The sequence below is a fragment of the Heteronotia binoei genome, chromosome 3 (genome assembly GCF_032191835.1).
Source record: "Heteronotia binoei isolate CCM8104 ecotype False Entrance Well chromosome 3, APGP_CSIRO_Hbin_v1, whole genome shotgun sequence".
Classification (NCBI taxonomy): Eukaryota; Metazoa; Chordata; class Lepidosauria; order Squamata; family Gekkonidae; genus Heteronotia; species Heteronotia binoei.
Window position 1 is genome coordinate 143,716,254 of NC_083225.1, and position 27,489 is coordinate 143,743,742.

The window sequence follows — 27,489 nt, forward strand, 5'->3', positions numbered from 1 at the left end:
CTGTTTATACCAGGGTTTCTCACTCCTTCACAGGGTATCCTAGGTTATGTTAGTGTAGAAGCATAACTTGGTTTTTAATCATTTGGCCTGCTATCCCTGTGCTTGCACTTTCACCCATCAGTCACTTCTCAATGCGTGTAAAGTTTTATGTAGGAGGGTTCTATTATATATTTTCCCCTTCTTTTCTTTGTCATCCATTTTGGGTTGCACACCATACAGTTGCTACCAACAACCCATCTTCTTTTGGGTTGTAGCTCCATTAAAAATGGGCTGGGGGGAGGCTGGCTTCTCCCCCTACGCATGTTGAATGGATTTCAGAGACTAAAATGTGGTGTGGGTATCCCCCTTATAGACTATAGAGGAAAAAACTTAGTGGGCAGAATATGTCAAACTGCCAGAATAATCTTTTTCTCCTGTCAGGAGAAGGATGCCTTCCCCCATGAAGCTCTCTTGCCTTGCTTTCTCCTGTGTTGATCCCCAGGGTTTTGAGGTGCTGGGTCCCAAGTCTGGCTGCTCCTTAGTACCCTGGCCAGTCAGTCAGTCAAAAATTTATTATGAGATTTTTAAGTAAATTTACTTGCGTGGTAGAGTTTCAGCAGTAGCAGTAGAAAAGAGAAGCTTAGAAAGCTGTTAAGACAAAGATGAAGTCGAACATTCACCTCTTGTTGCCGTCATGGCGATCATTGTGGTGGAGTATCGGAGCGACAGGAGGCTCAGGGGCCAGCTGCCGCCATTTCCCCCGGCTTCTGTCAAGCTCCTTACTGTCAGGGGACTCTTGCCTGGGCCCCCTGGGGGTACCATGCCTGTGGCACCCCTTCAACCGCCCGATTGGGGGGGGGGGTCACTGGAGACAAGCTCCGCAGACCCTGCCGAAGACAAAGCGCTGAAACCTGGAAGCTCCATTTTCATCCCCTGATTTGACGTAGATGAGTCAGTCATTGTCCAGGTCATTTTTTCCCAGACCTTCAGAAGAAGGTTCCATCTGACTGAGGTTGATGGACATTGAATCCTCATGCGTGGTTTGTAACACTAGTGCAACGGTCACACAGATCAAAATGCCACAATCCTTGGGACAGGCTGCTCATAAATGTTCTCCTTCAGCCCTTGCAGATTATTGGTTTGTTCGACTGATGTATGCTTAAAGCACAGCTCCGAAGGTGTTCCTGCCAGGTGAAGCATTTGCCACAAATCTCACAAGGATATGGCCTCTCACCTGTAAGGGAGCATATGTGTCACTTCAGAATTCCTTTCTGTTGTCTGTATGGGCAGAAGGAGCATTTGTGGAGCTTGACTGGCACAACTAAATAAATAAATAAACTAGAACATCCCCATCATGGAACTCATGAAAACTCCTACATCTTCTGGCCTGCCCTCAAAGCCATGGACAAAGTGATAGACCACATGCACAACAAGGCTTCCAAGAACTGCTTCATGAAGCCGCCCTGAGCCTGCTTTGGCAGGGAGGGCAGGATATAAACCTAAACCTTCATATGATAATTATTGCAGGCCAGAACCATTCCCTGGCCTTCTATGAAGCCCTTCTATCTGCTCTATGATCAACAGAATTGGGTACTGAGGCAGACGCTCACCCACTTCGACTTTCACTTTATCTGCATCAAATTCCACTTTCGGTTCCACTAAGTTGGGCAGGGAAGAATTAGTGTTGTCTGGTGAATCACTGATTATAGGGCCCTCACTACAAACTCAGTGAATGCAGCTGCTGCATTCTCCACAGGGAGGATCTTGTTGACAATCTGGAATCCTCTCCTTCTCCTGCAGGGATGAAACAGGATGAGCACTGGCTCTTTTTGCTGGCTCTTTGTGTTTGATGTGCCCTTCCTGGCAGAGCTGGAGGTTCCACTGTCAGCCTGATAGAAGTCTGCCTCCCTCTTTATTTTCTGACAGATGTTCAGCGATGACCTCATGTACATCTTACAGACGTTGACCATGTCAGTCATCTGCAGATAACTGGTTGCAGACATGACCTCAGTCACATTTGCTCCCCAAATGTCCAGCTTCCCCAAATAATGGAAGTCCAGAATGATGGAGAAGGCCATGGAAGTCACAATGTCCAAGGAAGCAGTACTGTGATGCCCATTGTCTTGGATGTAGTGGATCAGCAAGGCTTTGAAATAACCACTGTTGACAAAGATGCTGCAATTGCAGAAGTTGTCCCTCTTCCTTTGCTCATTGAGCTCTCCCAAGAGTTTTGCGTAATCAGAGCTTTTTTGGTAGAAAAAGCCCAGCAGGATCTCATTGACATATTAGGCCACACCCCTGATGCCAAGCCAGCAAAAAAAGCCCTCAGTATAATAAGATTGCTTCCCCATTTTCCCTACAGCTACAGCAAAGAGGACTTCTAAACCCTCAACTGTCTTCAGCATTGTGGGACTTGCCCTGCAGGGTTGTGATCTGGCAATGGGAGGGACAAGTTCTACAATCCCAATGGTGGCTGATTAAACCCTGGAGGCTCATGCAATTTTTTTTTCAACATATGAATTCTTAAAACTGGCTGAAGCTTGGATTTGAATGATAGGACACCCCTGACTTAGACTTGGTCAGTCATGCATTAAAGCTATGAATTGCATTGCAGTGACACAAGCCAGAAATACTTGGATCCAATTTATGACAATTATTGGTTTGAGTGACTTACAAACATGCATCTTTAACTGTATAAAGCAAAGAAGCTGCTATGGGGAACATTTGGTCTAGAAAAACAGCAGGCAAAAAGGTGTTAAGTAATTCTCATCCACTGCTCTTCCACTCCAAATGATTATCTCTCAAATCAGCTTTTTGCCCTTCTCTCTGTTATTTGTTGGGTCATTGAGTTTCCTTACATATTTTTCATTGTAAGATTTAGTAAGCTTAACTCCTAGCAGCTTTCACTTTGTACTCTACCACATTGCACAGTAAGATTGCTTGGATGCAGGCCTTTTTAGTTGTGGCCCTCATGGAATGATCTTCCCAGAACAGCTGAGTAAAGATGCTTCTTTGCTGTTTTTAGAAGCAACTGCAAAGCTGGTTATTGAACAGGTGTGATAGTGATAAACTGGGAATATTTCTGCTTCACCAATCATGTCCTGAGGCACTTATGCTTTTCTTATAGGCTAATGAGTTATTTGCCTTGCTTTTGTTATTGTGCTGTGCATACAGGTTTGTAAGCCATCTTGGGCTTCTTTGTAGGAGAACAATAGGGTATCAATAATCTCAATATTTAATTATGGAAATTGCTCATTTGCTCCCTAGCAAACCTAGAAATTGACTGCATAGCCTTGAGTTCATGGGCAGGGTCTTAGATAATTTCAGTCTCTTTAATGTTACTTAATTTTCTCTGACTTCTTCATTTCTTACCGTCCCTAAATCGCAGAATTCATTCTAGTGGGTGGATTAAGGATTCTTGTAGATTTAGGGAAAGCATCTGTCTTCCATCTGGCCATGTAAATCTTTATTTTGCTGAGCTCCAAGGTCACTTCCTAAGCTGTGCTCACCAAAAGGAAGGGGGTGCCACTTCCTTCATATTTGAAAGACAAAGACTTTGTGAGAGGTGTTTTTGCAAGCCAACAGGGAATCTGCAAAACATGCCGTGTTTATGAAGGCAAGTGTTTGGATAATCATAGAAGTTCCATACAATGCTTGTCAGGTAGCATCAGACATTTATTGTGTGCTTTCCAGCTTTGAAAAAAAATTGCCAGATAAAGGATTAATGCAAGATATTGCATTAATGGATGATAGGCTGGATTTGTGTTTTGTTCTGAGTTGACTTGAACAGAGCTCAACAAATGTCTATTTTAAGAGCCCAGAAGAGTGACAGTAAATGGAAATTATGCCTATATTTGTTTCTACTGTGAATTGGGCATTGTGAAAAGAAGCAGTCACAACTCCTGGGTCTATACAATCTAAAGGAGACAGAAAAAGACAAGAAAGTACAGATTTTTAAAATTGCATTAATTAGTTTTATACATTGAATGCTCAACTATTAGAATAAGCCAGATAAAATAAAGGAAGATATGTAAAAGCAAACTAGGTATAAATTTGCTTACATCTATATACCAGTTTGGTATAGTGGTTAAGTGTGCACTCTTATTTGGGAGAACCGGGTTTGATTCCCCACTCCTCCACTTGCAGCTTCTGGAATGGCCTTGGGTCAGCCATAGCTCTCATAGGAGTTGTCCTTGAAAGGGCAGCTTCAGGAACAGCTCTCTCAGCCCCACCCACCTCACAGGGTGTCTGTTGTGGTGGAAGGAGATAAAGGAGATTGTAAACCTCTCTGAGACTCTGATTCAGAGAGAAGGGCGGGGTATAAATTTGCGGTCTTCTTCTTCTTCTTAACCTACTTGTAAGATTGTTCTGAGTATGGTCTGAGAACCACGAATGTTAGCATGAGCTTTGTGGAACTCCAGATTTAAAATATGGTGTTCTGTATCACAATCGGCCAAGTCTGTAGGGTTGGCAGGTTCACCCCTGGCAAGGGATGGGGGAGGGGGTGAGTTGCCAAGTCCCCTGCGGCCTCCGGTGGGGGATTTTTTTCACGCGTGCATCGCACCTATTGTACCATACAGTTTTCCATCCTGAACATCTAGAGTGGCTGGGAAAACCACAGAGTTTTCCCAGAAATGCCTAGAGTGGTCAGGTGATATCATTGCACTGGTGACATCAGGGGAGGTTTCCCCACTGGTCTAATGTGGGCCAGCAGGTTGGGAACCTCCAGGGCGGGAGAACACTTGCAGCTCTAGGGAGGGGCGGGGTAAGATTGCTAGATCCAGTTTTGGGAACTCCTGAAGAATTGGGGATGAAGCCTGGGGACAGCAAGGACCTCAGTGGAGTACAATGCCATACAATCTACCTTTCAAAGCATCCATTTTCTCTAGGGAAACTGATCTCTGTCGTCTGGAGATGAGCTGTAATTCTGAGGGATCTCCAGGTCCCACCTGGAGGCTGGCATCCCTACTAGTCTCAGATAACTATGCTATATAAAGCAAGGCCTTCTCTGTCAGGGTAACATAGAAGTAAATAATCTCTAAGAAAGTTTTGATAACTATAGGCAGAGAGTGCTCAGGATAGCAAACAAACAAGAAATATTAGCTTCATGTGCAATATTCATCTAGAGAGCTTGTGTGCTGTTCAGCCATCTTCCTTCTGTCTTTTCCTTAGAATGCTTCATATATCCAACAGAATTACTGGATTTGTAACTAGGGCCCTAAAGCGAATGTATCAGCAGCAAATGTCCTTGATTCTCGCCCCCCCCCCTTTGTGCTAATTCATCAGGGCACATATAAATATCCACAAGAAATATTTATGGGATGTAAAAAGCTCTGCCCATGGCTTTCATGCTCACTCATCCTTAACCCTGTTAGAATTAAGAGATATACATAATAAATGATTCATTATGAATGATTATCTCTGGAGATTTTTTTTAATCTTATCAAACCATAAACTATGCCAATCATATGCTAAGTCTCACATGGAATTGCATTTAATAATCATCCTCTTTTAAATTGTGTATCTCATTTCTATCATACAGTTTTTTGGGGGGAAAGACTCTGAAAGTACTTCTAGTTCTCAGTGCTTCCAGGAAGAAATACAATAATACTTTATTTTAATCTATCGGCAGCCACATTAGCTGTCAACAGCACAACCCCTAGAGCTTCAGGATTTCTCATAAACTTTTATCAAGAGTAAATCAATCATTTCTGGGGGGAAAGAAGCATCTAGATCCTAGTGGCTGAATACAAACTTCAATGAGATGATATGTATTAAATGTGATTCTGTGCACATGTGTTAATACTAGTTCTCTTTGAAACAATGTCTTGTAACAAAGGACTCTTAAGTAAATATTTTTGAAAGAATATAATAATATATTAATAATATATTAATAATATACCCTGTGGTAAATATTAAAAGCACTGAACAAAACATTACATTGACAAAAATGACATTTGAATGAAATATTAAAAGGGAAATATTCTGTATCAAACAAACTTCCATTAAATTTAATTGGAAACATGAAAAAATTGCATTCACTAAAAGAATACTTTCAGTATAATTAATTTGCTAGGGTATAGGATTGCAGAAGTGGACAGAGGGATTATAATGAATGACAAACTAAACAGGAGTCAATAATGTGATGCTGTTACAAAAATGGAAAATGCTATTATAGGATCAATGAGGAACATCCATGACAAGCAATAGTGCTGATTTACTGAAGAGAGGTACATTTTCCAATTAGATTTTAGGGAAAAGATTTCGAGCTAGAAGACCATCTTGCCAACAGAAGACTTTCTAGTAAGATGTAGACATTTTTATTGGCTAGGCTAATACATGTATTATCATAGGCTTGTGAGTAGCCTAGGACATGTCTGAATTGCAGACCAGTCAGCATTTCTGAACTTTGGTAGGCCTTGAATCTGGACTGGATATTTAGTAACTCTTTATATGGGCACATCTGAGTTACAAACTCCAGACTAAAATTATGTAAGTAAATATAATAGATTTGATCTCTATCCAGGCATAGTTTTGTCAGTTTGATATATCATCACCACTATCACAACATATAGAACTACAACTGGAAGAGCTTAAATGTGTATAACCTTTTACCCAACAAGAAAGCCAATGTGGTATAGTGGTTAGACAACTGAGAGATCCAGGTTCATTTTTCTAGTCAGCTCACTGTATGAATCACTGTCTTGTAGCCTAACCTTCATTAAGGGTTATTGTCACCCTGAGATTCTTGGGAAAATGGAAGGATTGAAAAATAAACTAAATTGTTGGTTTTACAATAGTTAGAAGAGTTCAATTCCTGGTCGTATTTTATATACCCTCCATATGTTCTTATGACAAGTACAACTTGAATCTCAAAACATGCCAGTGCAGATAACGTTACATAATTAAAAAAAAAATGTGTTCAGGCTTGAAAAATACCAGCAGACTAAAAGGGGGGGGGGGGTTCCACAATACTTAACCTGATTTACTCTTGACTTGAAAATTTCATCTGTTTGAATCATCACTGAAGGAAGTTCAAACAGCACAGATCCAAATACTTATCAATATAGTGCAATACAAATGCATACATTATAGGAGGAAAATATAAATACAGGTACAAACAGAGCTTTTCTTGAGCAGGAATGCACAGGAACACAGTTCTGGCTGGCTTGGTGTCAGAGTGTGGCCTAATATGCAAAAAAGCACTATGCAAAACAATGGTGATGTCAGGGTGTGTGACCTAATATGCAAATGAGTTTCTGCTGGTTTTTTTCTATCAAAAAAGTCCTGGGTACAAATATGCAGTGAAAAATCTTTAGGTTAGCAATGTACATAGAGATTGAGAGGGGGAGGATGGTGGGATCTCTAGCTCAATAGTTGAACACATCCTTTTCATGCAGAAAGTCTCAGGTTCCATTCTTGAGATCCTCCAGTTAAAAGATTTCAGGTAACTGATGTTGGGGGAACACAATTCTATGCCCAGGTCTCTAGATGGAATAGAAATTGGACTCCTAGCTCCATACCACCACACTGCCAGCCAGTTCTTTGGGGTTTTCCAGCTCAAGTACTCTTCCAGATCTCCCTTGCAGAGGTCCTTTCTCTGCTGTGATGACTAAGTTATTGCCACCCCTAAGCTTTGCATGGAATTTTCCCTTCTCTTTGAATGAGCTAAGCTTGATCCCGCACTTTAGCTAAATTCTTGCTGTGTATCTAACTTCTGATCAGTTTAAGCTACATTTAATCTGAAAAATGCAGTCTTATTTCTAGTAAAACTAATATTTTGAAGAGGAGATGAAATTAGAGGTCAAAGAATGACTTATTATTCACCTCTGATGAGTCATTAAGGAATTGGCGATTTACATATGCTCTTCGACTGACTCTTCAAAGGTGAATAATTGACTAATGGATACAAAGGAGGCCATTACTCTCCCCTCACCAGCTTGGGGCAAAGATTATGCAATGTCACAACCAATCACAGTGGTTGTTCTGATGGACAGTCCCTTTGTGCGCACCTTTTCTTGCAAGCCCTAGGAACTAATTGGCTTGTGGCTTGAAATGAAGGCTTGGCAGGTCACTTTTTGAGTTTTGCTTCAAAATTATAAACCATTTGACAAAAGCAGAGAACCTCATTTGTAAGAGGCTGCTTTTGCAAAACATGAAAAGGAGATTTTTAAAAAGATTTTTCTTTTTTTAAAAAAGTACTAGGGGAAATGTTGCATTTTTAACTAAATGTTGCATTTAGTAACAGAATACATTTTTCTTTTCTACTCATTATTTTACAAAAGTTGAGCCATTATTCTAAATAAATAAATAAACCACCTCAATATTGCTTTGTAGAAAAAGTTAAAAACAACTTTAGCCCAAGGGTGTTCATGAAGTTATGAATAAATTAAATGGAAGTATTTATATTAATGTTGGGCACAGTGCACCAAACTCTGCAGCTATATAATCACCATTTGATAGGAACTGGATGTGTATAGAAGCAAAAGGTGGGTTGGGAGGGAGAAGAAGGCAGCACCAATATTCAGTGCAACAAGAATCAAAAAGAGGTGAACCTCAAAATAACTCAATTAGCTGAAGCATTTTCAAAGATCTTGCTTGTTTTTTTTTTTTGCCCTGGTGATTGTAGAATGGTCAAAATGCATCAAACAAAATCACTGAAAGTGTTTTCATTGGTAAACAGCACTGCTTCAACATCTTTTGAGGTTCTTCTATTTATTCATTGACTTCTGAAGTAGGGTTGTCAGCCAGTGGCAGGCCCCTGACAGGAGACAAGGAGTGGGGAAATGGGGGGGGGCATCAAGCTGATGGGGTGACTTCACCTTTAGGGTGAACCTGGATGTGATGTTGCACCATTTTCATGGTGCTCTAGGATTCATCATGATGGTGACTTTGGGCTGGTTATTTCCCCTGCCATTTCATTGAGTGGTGTATTTTGAAGGCATACATGATTTGAGCCTCTGCTCTACAGTGCAGTGGACTGCATCCTGCAGGAGACCTTCAGTTTTTTTAAAAAAATGTACAGTTAATTTCCAATACAGCAATTTATTCTTCCATTAAAGTATGAGTTTATGTCACTTCAGGAGTGCAACTGCATTTTAAAAATGGCATAGCCTACCATTTTGAGCTAAGAAAAATAATATTCCCCAATAAAAGCTGCTTAAGGTAACAATAATACCTATATACCCTTAAAGTGATGTCGTGTCCCCCCCCCCACCCAATGTCCAGGCATGCTGAGTCACTCGCTCCAACAGACATGACTTGTTCCAACTGGGAAGAGAGGGTGTGATTTGTTCTTCACTCATCTGTAGAGAAGAACAAATACTTCTATAGTATATAGTTATGTTCAAATGCTTCTATTAGATAAGATAGCTTTGCTAATTGTCCCAAATGGTCTCTGTCCTGAAGCTCATATTTATATTGATTTTTACAAGATATACAATATGAACATCTAGAGGAACTTTTCCTGTGATGATTCATAACTAGATGCACCTTCTACATTATTTCCAAACTTGGAAATGTGAACTGCAGGCAACCATTTCTTCAGTGCCTTCCTCTCCCTAACCGGTTCTCAATTTAAGCAGAGACATTATGACACTGAGCACTAGAATCCAGATTTCAAGTGTATTGGAAATGACTTGGCTAACTGAAGAAGAAATCCAATATTTAATATCTATAAAATACATAATGCTGTTCTGGCCTCTCCACTTTGGATTTGAAAGGCCTTTGTCCTAATGAATTCTAGATACTGAGGAATAAATAAAGAGGGATATGTACAGATGCCTATATTCAGTTTCAGGATTGTCTTGTTTAGTTTTTAAAAATGTTTATTGGATTGTTTAATGTTGTTATGTCATGTGCTGTTGTTATGCCAATGTAATAATCATTTGCATTGGATTTAATGGGAAACACAGTCCCATGCATAACTTTCTATCTATTTGGAATGAAATATTCATGGACCTCTTACCCCAGAGATCTTCCCTCCCAAATTACAGAGAGAGAAAAAAGTTTGGAAGTCATGGTCACTGGACTTTCATTCTGTAACAGTAAACAGACAGACAAACAAATGTACATGGGTACTCCCAGAGATATAGGGCAAGATCTGGCAAATAGTACAAGAATGAGAGCCTTCCCTTACCCAGTGAACCTAAAATGTGATTGGGCAAAACACTTTGCAGAAAAATACATTCTGCTGTGTATCTAGTTAAATTACTATCTTTTTGACCACTTCCAAATTCTCATGGAAGCTCAACAGTACTGTATCTCTATACTCCTGAGGGGAAATCCAGAAATTCTCAATTCAGCCTGAAAAGCTGATATCACTTCAAGTTATTCCCACTCTGCACTTTTGGATAAGGGGTAGAACTGTTTGTCCTTTGCTGGACTTTCTTTCTAGACTCCTCCATTTTCCATTATACGCTTGGACTCTTGGAATAGATAACTGACTGTCATCAACTGGATAGTTAAATTGTCACAGTGACTTCCGATGTCTATTTATAGCATGAAAAGAGCCTACTAGATTAGACCCCTGATCCATTTATTCCAGAAGTCAACCAGTTGCCCTGGAGGGCTAGACAAACAGATGCTAAGCTTACTTAGGAGTCTTTGATATAGTACCTTCTAAAAAGCCTTTTGGATGTCTAAGAATATGATCCCTGTTTCAGATCACCCTTGTCCATGTGCTTGTTAACCTGCTCAAAGAACTCCAAGAGACTGGCAAGGCAGGATCTCTTTTTGCAAAGCCATGCAGATTGTCCCTCAGCAGGCTTTGTTCTCAGTGTTCTTAGTAATCCTCTCTTTAATAGCAGTTTCTACTAACTGATCTGGAGCAGATGGCCTGCAATTTCCTGGATCCTGGATCACACTCCTTTTAAAAATTGGTGTGACATTTACTGTTTTCCAGTTATCTGGCACAGAAGCTGATTTAGCAAAAAATAAATATACTTGTTAATAGATCAAAAATTCAGTAAACCATCAAATTCACATTGGAATTCTTTAAGAACTCAGGCATATGCCATCTGGACTTAGAAATGTAATAGCAGTCCTATTTTGTTTAGCAGTCCTAGAACTTCATCTCTCGCAACCTCAATTTAATTCAGTTCTTCAGACACAGTTCTGAAAACATTGGCTCCAGTATGTGCACATTGGGAGCACTGGGTATTTCAGATCTTTGCCATGTGGAATCCAAGTGACATGGTGAGTGTTTTCTCACCCAGAGCTCTTTTTTTTGCCTGCCCTTCTGGGAAGATGATATGACCTAAGCATGGTAAATTGATACTATCCTCTTCAATCAATTCCTGGGGTTTTATGAGATGACTGCTGTTTTATGACTGCTCTTTTATTTCTGTGACTTGCAAACTGTTATATAACTCAGGATCATCCCTAGCTTTTTCAAGACCATTCATAGGTTTTACTTGTTCCTGTTAGAACAAAGCAGAAGTCAAGTACTACCTTTAAGCCTGGGTCAAAATGAGGGCATTTCTTTCCCAGAGGTTTTTCCTGTCCAACTAATTTACCTTTGACCCAGGCTTATTAGCAATAGAATAATTAACAGACATTCTCACATTCTGACATGTTACCACTTTATTGGTTTCCCATGCTAATGCAACCCAGATCAAAGGTTTTCTGAATTTGTTATTTTTACTGTTCTGCTACTGGATTTTAACTTTGCACCACCTTGCATTCTAAACTCCACCAACTATATGTAGCTCTGCTTACTTTACCTCATTCCTCGTCTGATGAAGTGTGCATGAACATGAAAGCTTACATTCTGAATAAAAGTTTGTTGGTCTTAAAGGTGCTGCTTGACTTCTGCTTTGTTCTACTGCTTCAGACCAACATGGCTGCCCACGTTGTTCCTGATAGGTGACTTTTTTAAAATCTTTCTACCCTGGCACTATAATTAGTATAACACTTTCCATAAAGTCCCTTGTTTTCCCAGACTCTTTAGTTCATACAGTAAAGTGCAGATGAAACATGCTTTTTTACCACTGGGAGACATTTAGCACTTACCTCGCTTTTGCGATATTTCTACTCCCCTCCCATCTTGTTTTCCAGAGCATTAACTGATGCCACCAACACCTACAGCATCATGTGGGATAGTAATTGTTAATGTATTTTCACAGGCATATTCCACTTGACTGTCAGGAAGGTGGGTACTTAGCAATACACTTCATTTAATGTAATGTATTAAAGTAATATTATCTCCATACCGATAAAGCAAACAGCATAAAGCATTTCATGAAATGTAGAGAGGTACCAGATGCTGCAGAGATCAAGAACAAAGAGAGACTCTAATAGGCAGAAATAGAAAAAAAATAGAGCCAAACTGGTAAAGTGGCATCAGAAAAGGAAGGGCAGGACACAGGGAAGAATCCATGTGGTAAATCATTCAACCAGGACTTATCTGGGTATTTTATTAGCATTCAAAGTGACTAGTGATTATGCAGCTGTTGTACTTGTTTGCATAACTGTTCTCAAGGTAAGATTTTTCAAAGACTATTTTGCTGTGAAACAGAAAAGAAGATAAACATATTATCCTTCATCAAATATGGTATGTAATACTCACAATAGACAGCTGCCTCAATAAAGTATGCTGAAATGTGTAGGTTTCCAGCAGCTGAAGATCTCTATATGTTCAAACAAAGAAAGTATCTAGATTCAACAGGTGATTCTTTCAAATAACTTCCAGTGACAGAAAATATGATGATATTGATCCCCCTTATTTGAGAATTCTTAAGTAAATACATTATTTGTTGTCTGAATTTATTTGGGGGATAGTGAAAAAAAGATGATAAAGAAGAAAGCTTTTGTAAATAGGACCATCATAGGAAGGTTTCAGATGGCATGCTTTTGATGCGCATTTCAGCATCCCTTGCTTGCACACTCAATTGCTTGCATACTTAATTGCTATAACAGAAATGATTATAGGTCTGATTCCCAAGCAGCAGAGCAATTTGTTTAAGGAATACTAAAATGATTTGTGACAAACTACATTTATTAGAGAGAGAATACAAACATATACATCAACAGTCTGTATAATTTAAGGAAATGAATTATGAAGTTATGAAATGAGTCATGAACTTTAATATTAAATTTAATAAGTTTTACAAACAGCTTCTCAAAGATAGATAGTTGTGGTGTATATGTGTTTTCCATCTTAAGAAGGAAAAAATGAAATCAAGAAAAATATGACATAATAGTGATCTAACAATAGTGATCCAACAATCAAAGGGCTCTTGGCCTGTGGCTCTTAGCCTGGGGGTCTTGCCTGGGGGTTCTGTAGAAAGGTGGGTACTTACAAGTAGTTACAAGTGGCAGCTGGCAGTGGGATTTTAAAGAGTTTTGAAATGCATTTAAAGAAAATTTTGAAATGCATTGCAGCAGCATGGCTATTGAGGGAGCAGAGGCAGTGATATGTAATGACTGTGGGATGTTTGTATTTCTACCTGAGAGTAGCAGCAATTACACTTGCAGCAAGTGTAAGTTAATGACCCTGCTGGAGGAGAAGATACAGGGACTGAAGGCATGATTTTCCACACTGCAGTGTATAAAGGAAGGTGAAGATTTTCTTGACAGAACGCATGAGGCGCTATTGAAAGGACAAGAGGAGGAAGAGGAAGTGGTATCTCAGCAATTAGAAGAGAACCCAACACAGGAGGAGGGTTCCTGGAAAAATGTAACCTGAAGGAGAAAGAAAATCAGGAGATGTTCTGAGCCTCTGCTGCTCAGCAATAGGTTCCAGGATCTCCCCACAGTAACTGATTCTGAACCATTGGAACTAGGGCTACTTCCCCAGCCTCCATAAAGCTTGAAGAAAGTTTCTGCTCCCCAATATAGAAAGAGGAAGGTGGTGGTGATTGGAGACTCCTTGCTCAGAAGGGTAGAGCCCAAGGTGTGTCGACCAGACTTGTCATCCCAAGAGGTCTGCTGTCTGCCGGGTGCATGCATCCAGCATGTGACAGAAAGGGTTGGAAGACTTATCAAGCTCATGGATTACTATCCTTTCTTGCTGATCCATGTGGGAACGAACGATACTGCCCGTCATAGCCCTGAACATATTAGAAAAGACTATGTGGCTGTGGGTCAGAAGGTGAAGGAGCTGGGCACACATGTTGTGTTCTCATCAGTTCTTCCTGTTGAAGGCCGCGGCTTAGGACAAGAAAGAAGAATACTTCAAATAAATGACTGGCTACATTGATGGTGTCGTCAGGAAAGATTTGGGTTTCTGGACCATGGCTTACGCTTTCGAGATGGTGGTCTTCTATCGGGAGATGGTTTGTACCTTACGGTGGCAGGAAAAAGGATGCTTGGTAACAGCCTTGCTTACCTAATAAGGAGGGTTTTAAACTAAATCGTATGGGGGAGCGAGACAATAGTTCAAAGCCTCATATGATGCCAAAAACTGGGAATAAGAAAATTAAAGATTTGCAGAGAGTGGCACATACGCTAGGTTATGTTAACTTGCAGGTTTGTACAGAAACTAAACCCTCGGGATGCATAAAACATGGATTCTGATGTCTCTACACTAATGCACAGAGTATGGGAAACAAACAGGAGAAACTGGAAGTCCTAATACAGGAAGGAGACTATGACATAATAGGCCTTACTGAAACTTGGTGGGATGACACTCACAACTGGAATATTAGGATTCAGGGGTACAACTTATTTAAAAGGGACAGGCAAATGAGAAAGGGCGGAGGCGTAGCAGTATATGTGAAGGAGGTATATACTTGTGAGGAAATATGTGAATCTGAACATGACAGATCAGTTGAGAGTCTCTGGGTAAAAATAAAAGGAGTAAGAAAAAACAATGATATTATTGTGGGGGTCTGCTATAGACCACCAAGTCAGGCAGAGGACTTGGATGAGATACTCCTACAACAGATTGCAAAGTTTCCCAAAAGAAGGGATACAGTGATCATGGGAGATTTCAATTACCCGGACATCTGTTGGAAGTCCAACTCTGCTAAAAATGAAAAGTCAAATAGATTCCTGACTTGTCTTGCTGACAACTCCCTTTTCCAGAAAGTGAGGAAGGAAACAAGGGTATCTGCTATCTTGGATTTGATTCTCACCAACAAGGAAGAATTGATTGAAGAAGTGGAAATAGTGGGCACCCTGGGCAGTAGTGATCACATGATTTTGGAATTTACAGTCTTTATTTATTTATCTGAGATTTATATATCCTTAAAGAAGGAAAAAGCTATACATACATACATAGTCAGACTTATAAGTTGGACTTCAGAAAGGCAAACTTAGATAAACTTAGAACTATGCTGGGTAAAATCCCATGGTCAGAAATACTTAGGAAGAAGGGGGTTCAGGAAGGGTGGGAGTTTCTTAAAAGTAAAATACTGAAAGCGCAATCACAGACGATTCCTATGAGAAGAAAAAAATGGAAAAAGCCCAAAGAACTTGGCTCCATAAACAGCTCTCTAAAGACTTGAGAAATAAAAAAGACTCCTTTAGGAATTGGAAGGAGGGCCTTATAACCAAGGATGAATATAAACAAATCACCAGTGCTTGTAGATAAAAAGTTAGGAAAGCTAAAGCTCAGTATGAGCTTAGGCTGGCCAAAGATGCTAAAAACAACAAAAAAGGGTTCTTTTCTTATGTTCAGAGTAAGAAAAAGAGCAAAGACATGGTAGGCCCATTGCAAGGGCAGGAAAGTGAAATTGTAATGGGTAATGAAGAGAGGGGAAAAAATATGATCCGGGTAACTACCAACTGTCAGCTTGACGTCCATACCTGGAAAAGTTTTAGAACAAATCATCAAACAGTCAGTCCTAGAACATTTAGAAAGAATGGATGTGATTACTAAAAGCCAGCATGGGTTTCTCAAGAACAAGTCATGTCAAACTAACCTGATCTCTTTTTTTGAGAAAGTTACTACCTTGCTGGATGTTTAGCCTGGAGAGGAGGCGGCTGAGAGGTGATATGATCACCATCTTCAAGTACTTGAAGGGCTGTCATATAGAGGATGGTGTGGAATTGTTTTCTGTGGCCCCAGAAGGTATTGCCATATTCCTGTTCATTGTGGAATACTTTTAACTATGTTGTCTGGTATTCTTTGTAAATGTGCAATGAAGGATATTCACTCATCATACTGTCCATCCTACATTGTACAAGCTAAATGCACTTGTTGCTGTTCCACCCATTAGCATTATTTTAATCCTGAGAAAATATTCCACAATCACATTGTGCTTTACCTTTCCTTCTAGTTATTCAAATGTACCTTTATGGAAGTACACTCAACTAACTTCCAGAAGAAGTATCTTCAAAGGAATGTAGAAAAACAAACTAAGACATCACACGCACTTTCCTACAAATTAAAAGTTTGTGTTGTATGGCCCTTCATTCCTGGTTCAACCAGGAACCCTAGATAACAGGAAAATACTCACAAGAGTGACATAATTGGAACTGGTAATGAGATGCAGTATGAGAACCTGGGCTCTGACACACTACCAAGAGTAGCAGATTGCTTGAATTTAGGTTGATATGAACATACAGTCTAAGGCATGTTCCTACTGGAATGCAATAGCAGTCAATGGCACTGGCCAAAGGGCCAATGTCCCTTTGGTGGCACCCCTACAAGGCAGTAGCTTTGTGATTAAAGTCACCAGTATAAGTAGGTGTGGCAGAGCAAATGGAAGATGCAGTCTTCAGCACAAAGTATTTCCAGTAAAGCAGCATCTCTTTTGAATAGAAAAAAGAAAGAGTGCACAAAGAACACAGAAACATAAAAATCCCTTTGTGTGATGACCAAAGGTCTATTTAGTCAGTCTATACAAAAACACTTAGACTTCTTTTGCCACTGTAGTTAAATTGCTGGGTATCTTTCTGCCCTCCACTAGGATCACTAGAATATCTCTTATAGTTGAATTAAAGCCATTCCAGAGCAGTTCAAAACTCCCTTCAAATCATTCAATTAGTCAGCAAGCTATTGTATGATCAGCTCAGTTTATTCAAATTTTCCAAACGAGGATTTTTTTTCAAATTCATTTTGCTTCTCCCCATTGTAATAAATTTGGATTGCATGTCAATTATCCAAATTTATTGGCTACCCACCTCTCAGGTCTGAATATGTATGTGATTTTTAATTTAAGGCTTCCTGTAGGTACAACATTTATTACCAGTCCTCTCTTTTATACAGCACTGAGTTAAGCAGTGTTTTGCACTCCCCAAACGTCTACTCTGTTCAAGGTCATCAGTTTTGCGACAACGCTGGAAATGAAGTGGGACGTATGGTTCAGTTTAATCAGATTTCATGCTCTACTGCCTTCTACTTATGGCCTTTCTGCTAATTGATCAAGTTTTCAATTAAAGTCCTCCATCTTTGTTTTAGTTCTTTGTTAAGGTTTTTATTCCATTACATGGTTTCAGGGATCTAAGTTGCTACAAGTGCAAACTGTCTCCTTCCATTCTATCCACTGTCTAGTTACAGTCTTTGACATGATGGCATTTTTCCAGTAAAGCCCTTGTCAAAATAACTTCATCTGTTGGACTTACTTGAGAATTTTAAAAGAACTGGTTCTTCTCTTAGGGGAAAAGGAGTTTCTATCCCAAATTCTCATGCATATGTGTTTTCCCCTCAGTTAATACAATTAAGCATATTGTTTTCAATTAAATGCTGAAAATGATACCTCTAAATAAATAAGGAAATTAGGATCTGTTTCTCTGCTTCATTGAGGACCATTCCAGATGACCATTCTTTTGCCACTGTACGTACATACCTACATACATATACAAGTATTGTAGCTTGCCTGTACGAAGACTGGGCATTCCTATCCTAAGCACAAGGTTCATGGACACTTACTGAATGGTAGAAGGATGCTATAACTAGAGATGAACAATACAGTAAGAATTTTTACCTTACACCTTCACATTCAGCTTGGAATGGTGTTTAATTTTTTCCAGCCTTTCCAGTGAAGGTTCCTGCTATGTCAGAAGAATGTGCTGCTGGAAATAAGCTGTGCAGCAAGTGTATTTTAACTCACAAATGACTGACAAATGCAGAGGTTCACTAGCAGCTCAGAAGGAAGTTTAATCCTCTTTTTTGTTATAGCTTCCTTAGAGGCTAAGCAGATCCCTGCTAAGCCACTCTAGCTCTTTCATTAAAAATGATGATGAAAACAAGAAATGTTTTTGCCTGCACCAAAACCAGTTACCCAGTTTTGTTAATCCTTCCTTCCTTCCTTCCTTCCTTCCTTCCTTCCTTCCTTCCTTCCTTCCTTCCTTCCTTCCTTCCTTCCTTCCTTCCTTCCTTCCTTCCTTCCTTCCTCCCTCCCTCCCTCCCTCCCTCCCTCCCTCCCTCCCTACATCTTTCTTTTCTCTAAATGCTGAGAACTTATAAGGATCCTCCATTTGAAGAACCAGGTTATTTTTACCTGAATGCTTGTTACAATAAGATTTTCCTCTGCAGAAAGACTATTATTTCTATGAGGTCAAGAAACACTGCATAAGAGACTGGTACTCACGTGACTGAAGCATAAGAGAAAAGTATAGGTTTGTTCATCCATGAAGAGACATTTCTGAAGTCTCTCAAATATGTTTTACAAGATGTCTTTAATCATATTTATGTGGATCAAATAAGTGCTTAATATAGAAAACATGAATTGATGTGCAATGGTCTTTGCCCACATCTGTGCTTTACAACTCCATGCCTTCTCCAAAGTAGCAGTCTGTCACATGGACTTCAAAGTGTGTCAACGTGATAGTTTGTTAAAATCAATATTGTCTAAAAGGCCAAAGGAAGAGTGTCAATGGGATCACTAAATACATTTTATACAAGGACGCGCTGTTCATTAAATACAGCAATCAATTTAAAAGATGGAGAGTTTTTTGCTTCCATTCTGCTACACAGGGCTCAGTGGAAACTGTAGAGTGGATTATTCCTTGAAAAAATTGCAACGAATGTCAAGTAGTCTTAAAGGTTTACTGTTTAGAGCCTTTGCAGTGGGAAAACTCCCACTTTATGATAATCTTCAAATACAGCATGAAAGCCTATAAAACATTTTCCATTTTCCTGCTTAAGATGCAGAAACAAGTGCTCTTTCTACCCCCAGTTATCTAAACATTAAACCAGAACTGATGCACTGATCAGAGAGCTGCTGTAGTTCACCACAATTCCACAGTGGCTCTTGTTATGCATTTTAGTTTGGCTGCTGAAATGCAAAGTTTTTCTAGTTATAAAGACTTTGCCCTTCAGGCATTCCAATCCAGAAAATGTCTTAGCTGGATTTAAACTGGCTTTATACTTTGATCTAAAATACATTTACTTGGAGATAAGTGCAGTCGATATCAGTGGACATCCTCACATTAATTTTTTTAGGGTCATATCCTAACAACTCAAACTGTGGGCTGCTGATCTGGAGCTCAAATGCCATCCATGCAATATCATTTTTTTTGCAAATGCCACATATCCAAAGTCAGTCATCTTATAGGGTGCATCCAGTGGCACAAAGAGAGGACAAACTGCAAATGATCTGAATGACTGAAAAGAATACTGCTTCTTCTCAGGTAAATGAGGTAATTTAATCCTTGGACTGGACATATTCAAGAAGTGTGCAGGCCCAAAGCTGCTTGACACTGTGCTATGTCTGAGAGAATCTTCATCAGGGGACACTGAAGCAGTCTAATAGGGACTTGCCTCATTTGTAATAGGTGGAGTATCAGACACATATTTTATCAGAGGTTCAGGTTCACAGCAAAATTCTGACCCTCCCCAGTAGCAGTTGAAAATCATTTTTAAAAATTTAGTGTTGTTACAAGGAGGGCTTAAAGTGTGCCTGGCCTCACCACAGTCCAGCTTGTGAAGTTGCTATTAGTGGGTTCTAGAACATAAGGAGACTGAGGGTGTGACTGAGCTGGTATTTTTTGTTTCCTTGCAACCTGGTTGATGCAATGTTAGCCACCTTGAGTCTGGTGAGATAACACAATGTTTAAAGCAATAAATAGGTCAAGGCAGTCCCTGGGTTACGTTAACAGATACCTATTCCCCCAACCCTTCAGTTTTTCCCAGAAGCTGCTGCCTATGATTGGAAAACCCTCAGGAGCAGTATAGGATGTGGCACCAGGGAAGGGGGAATCAACAGAAATCACTTGTCCCTACACTTCTGAAGGCTCTTGTTCACAAAACTGCATGTGTAAATGAGGCAGTTTCTGCTGATTTCTTTTCAAGATGCAGCCTCCCACCTACTCTGCATCCTACAGCTGTCTGTTTTGTAAATAAGTTCCATTCACAGTTTATCGGATTCAACTCTGTGTACCTTTATTACCTCAATGAAGAAATGTAGGATACGAATGAAATAACTCAATAGTGAAGATGAGAATCTTTCCATTTGTACAAACTATCTTTCTTCTGAACAGAATGTTAGAGTCCAGTAGCATATGTGTGTACACACAAAAGCTTATACCTTTAATAAAACTTTGTTGGTCTTAAAGGTGATACTGGACTCTAATTTTATTCTGTTGCTTCAGACCAATGCGGCTACCTACCTTGATCTTTCTTCTAAACACTCACTCATATACCAGATTCTTTTCTCCTTATACTATTTAGTACCAATTTTCTGTTCATTTATAAAGTACTTTTCAGTGATGTTTTTAATCTTACTATATAGGGAGAGAAAGACAATCCACCAAAATTTCCTTGGTTTCTGTTCATTCTTGCAAAGGACCAGGAGTCATTTTGTATAAAAATAGGTGGTGGAGCTCATCCAGGGATTGTTATGCAGCTGCATCTACTATTAAATGGACAAGGTGGGAAGGAGAAAGGTTCAGGAGCTGTGCTCCTGTGAGCTCCTGCTGAATCTGAGGCCTGCAAAGGACACATTTTATAGCCTCAAAGGAATAGGGATTGTAGAACTACAAATTCAACCAGATATCACCCTGCATTTGAGAGGCATTACACAAAATATGTCAGAACAGAAGCTTTATATGTTGCACAAAAATGGTAATAAAGGTAAAGGTAATCCCCTGTCCTATGCAGCATTGGGTCCACTATTTTTTTCAGTGGTTATAACTAATATACTTTTTTTAAAGGATAAATGTTCTTGGAGAAGCCTAGGCCAGCATTTCCTTTGTCAAAATTGTAGGCACTTTGGGAGATTTCCTTTGGCATCTTTGAACAATGGTGACCTTCCATATTTGCTCACCATTTTGCATAACTTTACATTTTTGCTGTAAATGTCTAATCATGCACAATCATTCTCAAGCATTTTAATAACTATCCAGGCCATGATCAATAGATTTCTTGTATTGGACTAATTCTTTAATCAGCACACCCTATAGCTGATTGGTTACTTTTAGTTTTACCAAGCTTTTAACACATAATTTATTAATTTTGTGTGGGAAACTAGCCAAAGTTGAGCACCACCACTGCAGAAGATAATGACTTCCTATAGTAAAATATTTGGAACTGGTTAAGTTCAGAATGCAATGACTTTAACAACCTTATTTTTAAACTACAGTTTGTGCTATGTTCCAAACAGATCAATATTTATATCTCTAATGAAGCAAAAGAAATAGATTAAAAAATAAAAAATATAGTCTTATGTTTCAAGATAATCAAAGGAGAAACTGAATGGAAGTATATAAAGAAGGTATGGAACAAAATAACATATTTCAAGTAAGATGTCCTTTACTGAAGATTAACATTAATTAATAATCTGGTAAAATATGTGAATAAGAGAATTGCAAAATCTTTAACTGACTGTAAGTCATGTAAGCTTGTTAAATCCAGACAACACTGTGAAGCTGCAGTAAAATCTTACAAAACTAAGTGGTAAAATTGCAGTAGAAATGCAGTGTTGATAAGCAAAGAGCAATTGAACTTCAAAATGCTGCGTTATATAGCACCAGTTATTGCTAACAGAAGAAGCTGTTTGGATGTACATGCAGACCTAAATAAACATTCACTGTGAAAAAGGACCGAAGACATGTGAAAAAGGACCGAAGACATATAAGTTCTTTTAAATATACTCTGTTATATAATCTTATCAGCTGTATGTATGCAAACATTTTAGTGTATTATACTGTAAGATGCTAAAGAAAAAGAATGAAATACAATGTGATTCAGCAACAAAATTCATCTGCATGACAAAATTAACTTTATAGTGTCACTGTCACTGTTTAATTTCAGTGACTGGAGAAGAAAGTGATTTGGGCATCTATGAAACAAAAGTAAAGGTTTTGTATAAGGTAGGTATATTTTTAGCACTCATTAATATAATACAACCTGCACTGGAGTTACTGTATTTCTTACAAAGTTCAGTACAAATGACTTAAAGAAAAACTATGAAGTCTTCATTATTTGTTGGAAATTAGAATATATGAGGAGTCAGGACTTGAATGTCTTTGTGTAAAATCAAGCCCTGGCACTTCTGAGAGGTAAAAAAATGACGGAAAAGAGAGAACATAACCTTTGAAACAGGATTAAAGATCATTTAGAAATTCTGAGATTGAAGCCTTTCATCCTTCACTTCAGAGTGGTCTTCCATGAAATTCCTTTGCAAACTCCAAATTGAGAAACTCTTGGGTATTTGGGGGCAGAGCCTGAGGAGGGTGGAGTTTGGGGAGGCGGGGGAGCTCAACAGGGATGTGACGCCCTGCAGTCCCCCCTCCCCCACCCCCGAGGAACCAATTTCTGTATTCTGTGCATCAGTTGTAATTCCAGGAGAACTTCAGCCTCCACATGGAGGCTGTCACCCCAGCATTATAGCATTATTTTATAATAAAGTTGCAAAGTTCAGTGTCTGTACATTCAATCTTGCAATGCTGATGATTCCAAACTATGTGTGTGTAAAGGGGCACTGTGTCTGTTGATGTGTATTGGCTCTTCCATTTGTCCTTGTGAAGAAAGCTGCAATTATTCGCATTAGGGCCCCCACCACCCCACCAATGCAGTAGGATGCAATGATTCTAGCAAGCTTTACACAAAGCCCCTAAGCTTTAGGGCACTGTCCTAAAACGTGAGGAGACTGAATGCAAACCTTTTATCTTGTTTTAAATTTTATACAAACTCAACCATTCCACTGAATGACCTTATTGCAATCTAAGTGCACTGGGCCAAATTAATTGAATATTGTGCTCTTGTGAAATACCATTGATTTAAAATGAGGTTGTGCAGAAGTTCTGAGCAGAGTGTGCCTATTGTCTCATCTGCTTTGACTTTGGATAAAAAAAAAACATTTGTCTTTATTTCTTCAGGACAACTTTCACAATAGCAGTTAATGTACTCTCTGGAAGAAGTATCATATGTCCCCAAATGATATTACAACAGAAGGACTATTTTGAGAAAAGATATGTAGATTATTCACCATAAATAAGAAACATATACATTTATTGAACACATAAAACATAGAGACAGAAAGCCAGAATTTATAATAATATATGCACATAAGAAGAGCCATGCTGGATCAATGGTCTATTTAGTCCAACATTCTATTTTGCACAATGTCCACATAGATGCCCAAGAAGGTCCAGATAAGAAGCACAGAGGCCAAAGCCTCCACCTGCTTCTGCCCCTCCTCCCATAACTTGCTTTAAAGGTATACTTTGTGAAGGTAAACAGCTATTGATAGATTTATGTTCCATGGTTTTGACTAATCCCTCTTTATGCTTTAGGAGTAAAGATGCTTGGGACAAAGGATTACGGAATGTAGACTATACTACTGTGTATGAATAATCCTGAGTCCATGAGGGGGCTAAAAAGTTGGTCTATTCCATAAACGGAAAAAAGAGCACAATCTTCTCAGAACAACGTCTGAATCCAGTGGCACATTTAAGACCAACAAAGTTTTACTCAAAGTATGAGCTTTCATGGAGTTGGGAGTGAGCAGTGAAGTGGCCAAGTTTGCAGATGACACTAAATTGTTCAGGGTGGTGAGAACCAGAGAGGATTGTGAGGCACTCCAAAGGGATCTGTTGAGGCTGGGTGAGTGGGCGTCAACGTGGCAGATGAGGTTTAATGCGGCCAAGTGCAAAGTAATTCACATTGGGGCCAAGAATCCCAGCTACAAATACAAGTTGATGGGGTGTGAACTGGCAGAGACTGACCAAGAGAGAGATCTTGGGGTCATGGTAGATAACTCACTGAACATGTCAAGACAGTGTGCGATTGCAATAAAAAAGGCCAATGCCATGCTGAGAATTATTAGGAAGGGAATTGAAAACAAATCAGCCAGTATCATAATGCCCCTGTATAAATTGATGGTGCAGTCTCATTTGGAATACTGTGTGCAATTCTGGTCACCGCACCTAAAAAAGGATATTATAGCATTGGAAAAAGTCCAGAAAAGGGCAAGTAGAATGATTAAAGGTTTGGAACACTTTCCCTATGAAGAAAGGTTAAAACGCTTGGGGCGCTTTAGCTTGGAGAAATGTTGACTGCGGGGTGACGTGATAGAGGTTTACAAGATAATGCATGGGATGGAGAAAGTAGAGAAAGTACTTTTCTCCCTTTCTCACAATGCAAGAACTTGTGGGCATTCGATGAAATTGCTGAGCAGTCAGGTTAAAACAGATAAAAGGAAGTACTTCTTCACCCAAAGGGTGATTAACATGTGGCCACAGGAGGTGGTAGCGGCTACAAGCATAGACAGCTTCAAGAGGGGGTTAGATAAAAAATATGGAGCAGAGGTCCATCAGTGGCTATTAGCCACAGTATGTGTGTGTGTGTGTGTGTGTGTGTATATATATATATAATTTTTTTTGGCCACTGTGTGACACAGGGTGTTGGACTTCTCTTATGTTCTTATGTTCATGCGCATTTCCTCAGATGCAATGAATTAGAAATTACCAGTCTATACACACACACACATATATATGTATACATACACACATATAATATTGCATGCTAATTTACTTCTCTCTCTCTCAAATGAGCAGTAAATTAGCATACAACATAATGATGCTTAATAGGCCGTTTTTTCACTGAGCTTATCTCGGAGCGACGTCCCTCTTCACCGCGCAGCGTCTGCGCGGATTTCCCACCAACTGCTCTGAGGCTGCTCCGAGTAATGAAGTAGAGTCGCGGCTTTTGCGTCGCTAACGTAAACTGGTTTTTAGCGGTTTCCATTTGCGACGCAAAAGGTCGGGAACTTCCTGGTTCCTCGGAGCAGTTGGTGGGAAATCCACGCAGACACTGCGTGGTGAAGAGGGACGTCGCTCCGAGGTAAGCTCCGTGGGAAAATGGCCTATTAAGCATCGTTATGTTGTATGCTAATTTACTGCTCATTTGAGAGAGAGAGAAGTAAATAACAAGCTTAGTCTACATAGTTACTGATTTTTTGGTTTCAATTCTGAGGGAAAACATAATGAAGGAAATAAATTGGAGAGTGATGTATCCTTAACTGTAGGATGCTGAAAGTATTTACCTGAGGCCCTGTCATTATGCTCCATCCATCTCCTCTCAAGCATGGAGGTGACCTTAGAGCATCATCTTCTATGAAGTGGGGCAATTGGCTGTGTACAGTTATCTCACCTGTTCCCAGACCAGACACATACATTTCAATATACAATTCTAAATTGCATTACATTCTACTGCTCATTGCATTACATTGTAATCTACTATTCTAATCTATTATTCCAATTAAGAAAATAAAGAAGATGTGTGCTATCTACAACAAACCTTTTTGGAACTAAAGTACCCACCTGATAAAGTCAAGAAGCAGATTAACACAGCTAGAATGGTACCCAGAGAAAACCTATTGCAAGACAGGCCCCAAAGAGACAATAACAGAACACTACTAGTGGTCACATACAGCTTTTAACTCAAACCAGTTCAACACATCATCAGTGACTTACAACCTCTACTCAAGCAGGGGTGTCAAACTCATTTGCTATGAGGGCCAGATCTGACATAAATGAGACCTTGTCAGGTTGGGCCTATGTTTCATAAAATGTAATGTCAGGTAGCGGAGATTTTTTTTTTAATATAAACTTTATAAAGATATACATAAAGATATAAACTTTATAAAGGACACAAACACAATTAAAGTTTATTTTTTTAAAAAAATATATGCTTAAAAGATTAGCATTCTTGCAATGTTTTGAGCCTAAAACCCGGGGAAAACGTAAAATGGCTGGGCATTGTGAGCTTTTGTACATAAGTTGCTTCATGTGCTGGTTAGCCAGTGAAGAAAACAAAGGCTTTGCTCTGTAGCTCTTGTGCAATTGAGCAAGCTTGGCAAAACAAGCTATGATGCAAGAGGAAACAAGAGAGAAACAGATGACAGTGAGGTGCTTGTGGGCCTCATAAGAGCCTTCTGGGGGCCTGATCCTTAGGCCTCATGTTTGACACTCCCTGCTCTACTGGATAATGGCAGTTCTCTTTCACAAGTACTGGAAGGGGGACAAACCTTTTCTTGCACACAGATAGCCCCCTACATCAGACAACTCACCCACAGTGCAACATGTAATCTGAAAATGGACACTAGTACCAGAGCCTGCAATAAATCCAGATGCCAACTTTGCTGCCACGTACAACGTAATCACTGGACCTAACTACATCAACAATACCATCTCAGGTTTAGTTACATGCTCAACTTCTAACGTTGCATATGTCATTAAATGCCAACAATGCCTTTTGACTATCTACATAGGGCAATATGTCAAACGCTACACCAAAGGATAAATGGACACAAATCTGACATCAAAAATCGCATGACTGAGAAACCTGTAGAACAGCACATCAGCATTCCAGGATAAAGTAGCTGTCTTGCTGCAAAGAAATTTCAGGAACAGATTAGCAAGGGAAATTGCTGAGTTGCAAGTTATTATAACACTCAGAACAATGGAACCTAGGACTTTCCCTAGGACCTCTTCTAAGAGCAATGAATATTGAAGAACAATTGTTGTATGGGCTGTTTTGATACTTTGTGAATTTTGTGTAGTGGTAATTTCAGCTGCTACATGTAAACCATATGTTTTGGACAGAAGAAGAAGAGGAGGATGATATCGGATTTATATCCTGCCCTCCACTTTGAATCTCAGAGTCTCCTTTATCTTCCTCACATACAACAGACGCTCTGTTAGGTGGGTGGGGCTAAGAGGGCTGTCACAGCAGCTGCCTTTTCAAGGACAACTCCTATGAGAGCTATGGCTGACCCAAGGCCATTCCAGCAGCAGCAACTGGAGCAGTGGGGAATCAAACCTGGTTCTTCCAGATAAGAGTCTGCATGCTTAACCACTATACCAAACTGGTATATTTAATTATAAGTTAATAAAATCCACAGTATATTATTATAAATTAATTTTTATTATTGTATATTTTATATTTCTGCATGGTTCTTTATTCTTTAGTAACTATATAATGTTCAGCTGTTAAGAAAATTAAGACCATTTTGAAATCTAGTTTTGCCACCAACCCCTTCAAGTAACTTAATAATCTTTCTTTAGATATGACAGGCTATTATAGATCTCACCTGTACTTACAGACTAAGAACTTTTATTCTGTGGGTACATCCAAAAAGTATGGATAAAATTGACCATATTAGCACTACACTTCCA

The 27,489-nt window shown here is 39.4% G+C and overlaps 1 pseudogene; it reads right to left on the reverse strand.

Moving 5' to 3' along the window:
- Positions 1-841: 841 nt before the first annotated feature.
- Positions 842-27,489, reverse strand: part of LOC132569115 (zinc finger and BTB domain-containing protein 8B-like) — a 92,508-nt pseudogene continuing 65,860 nt past the window's right edge.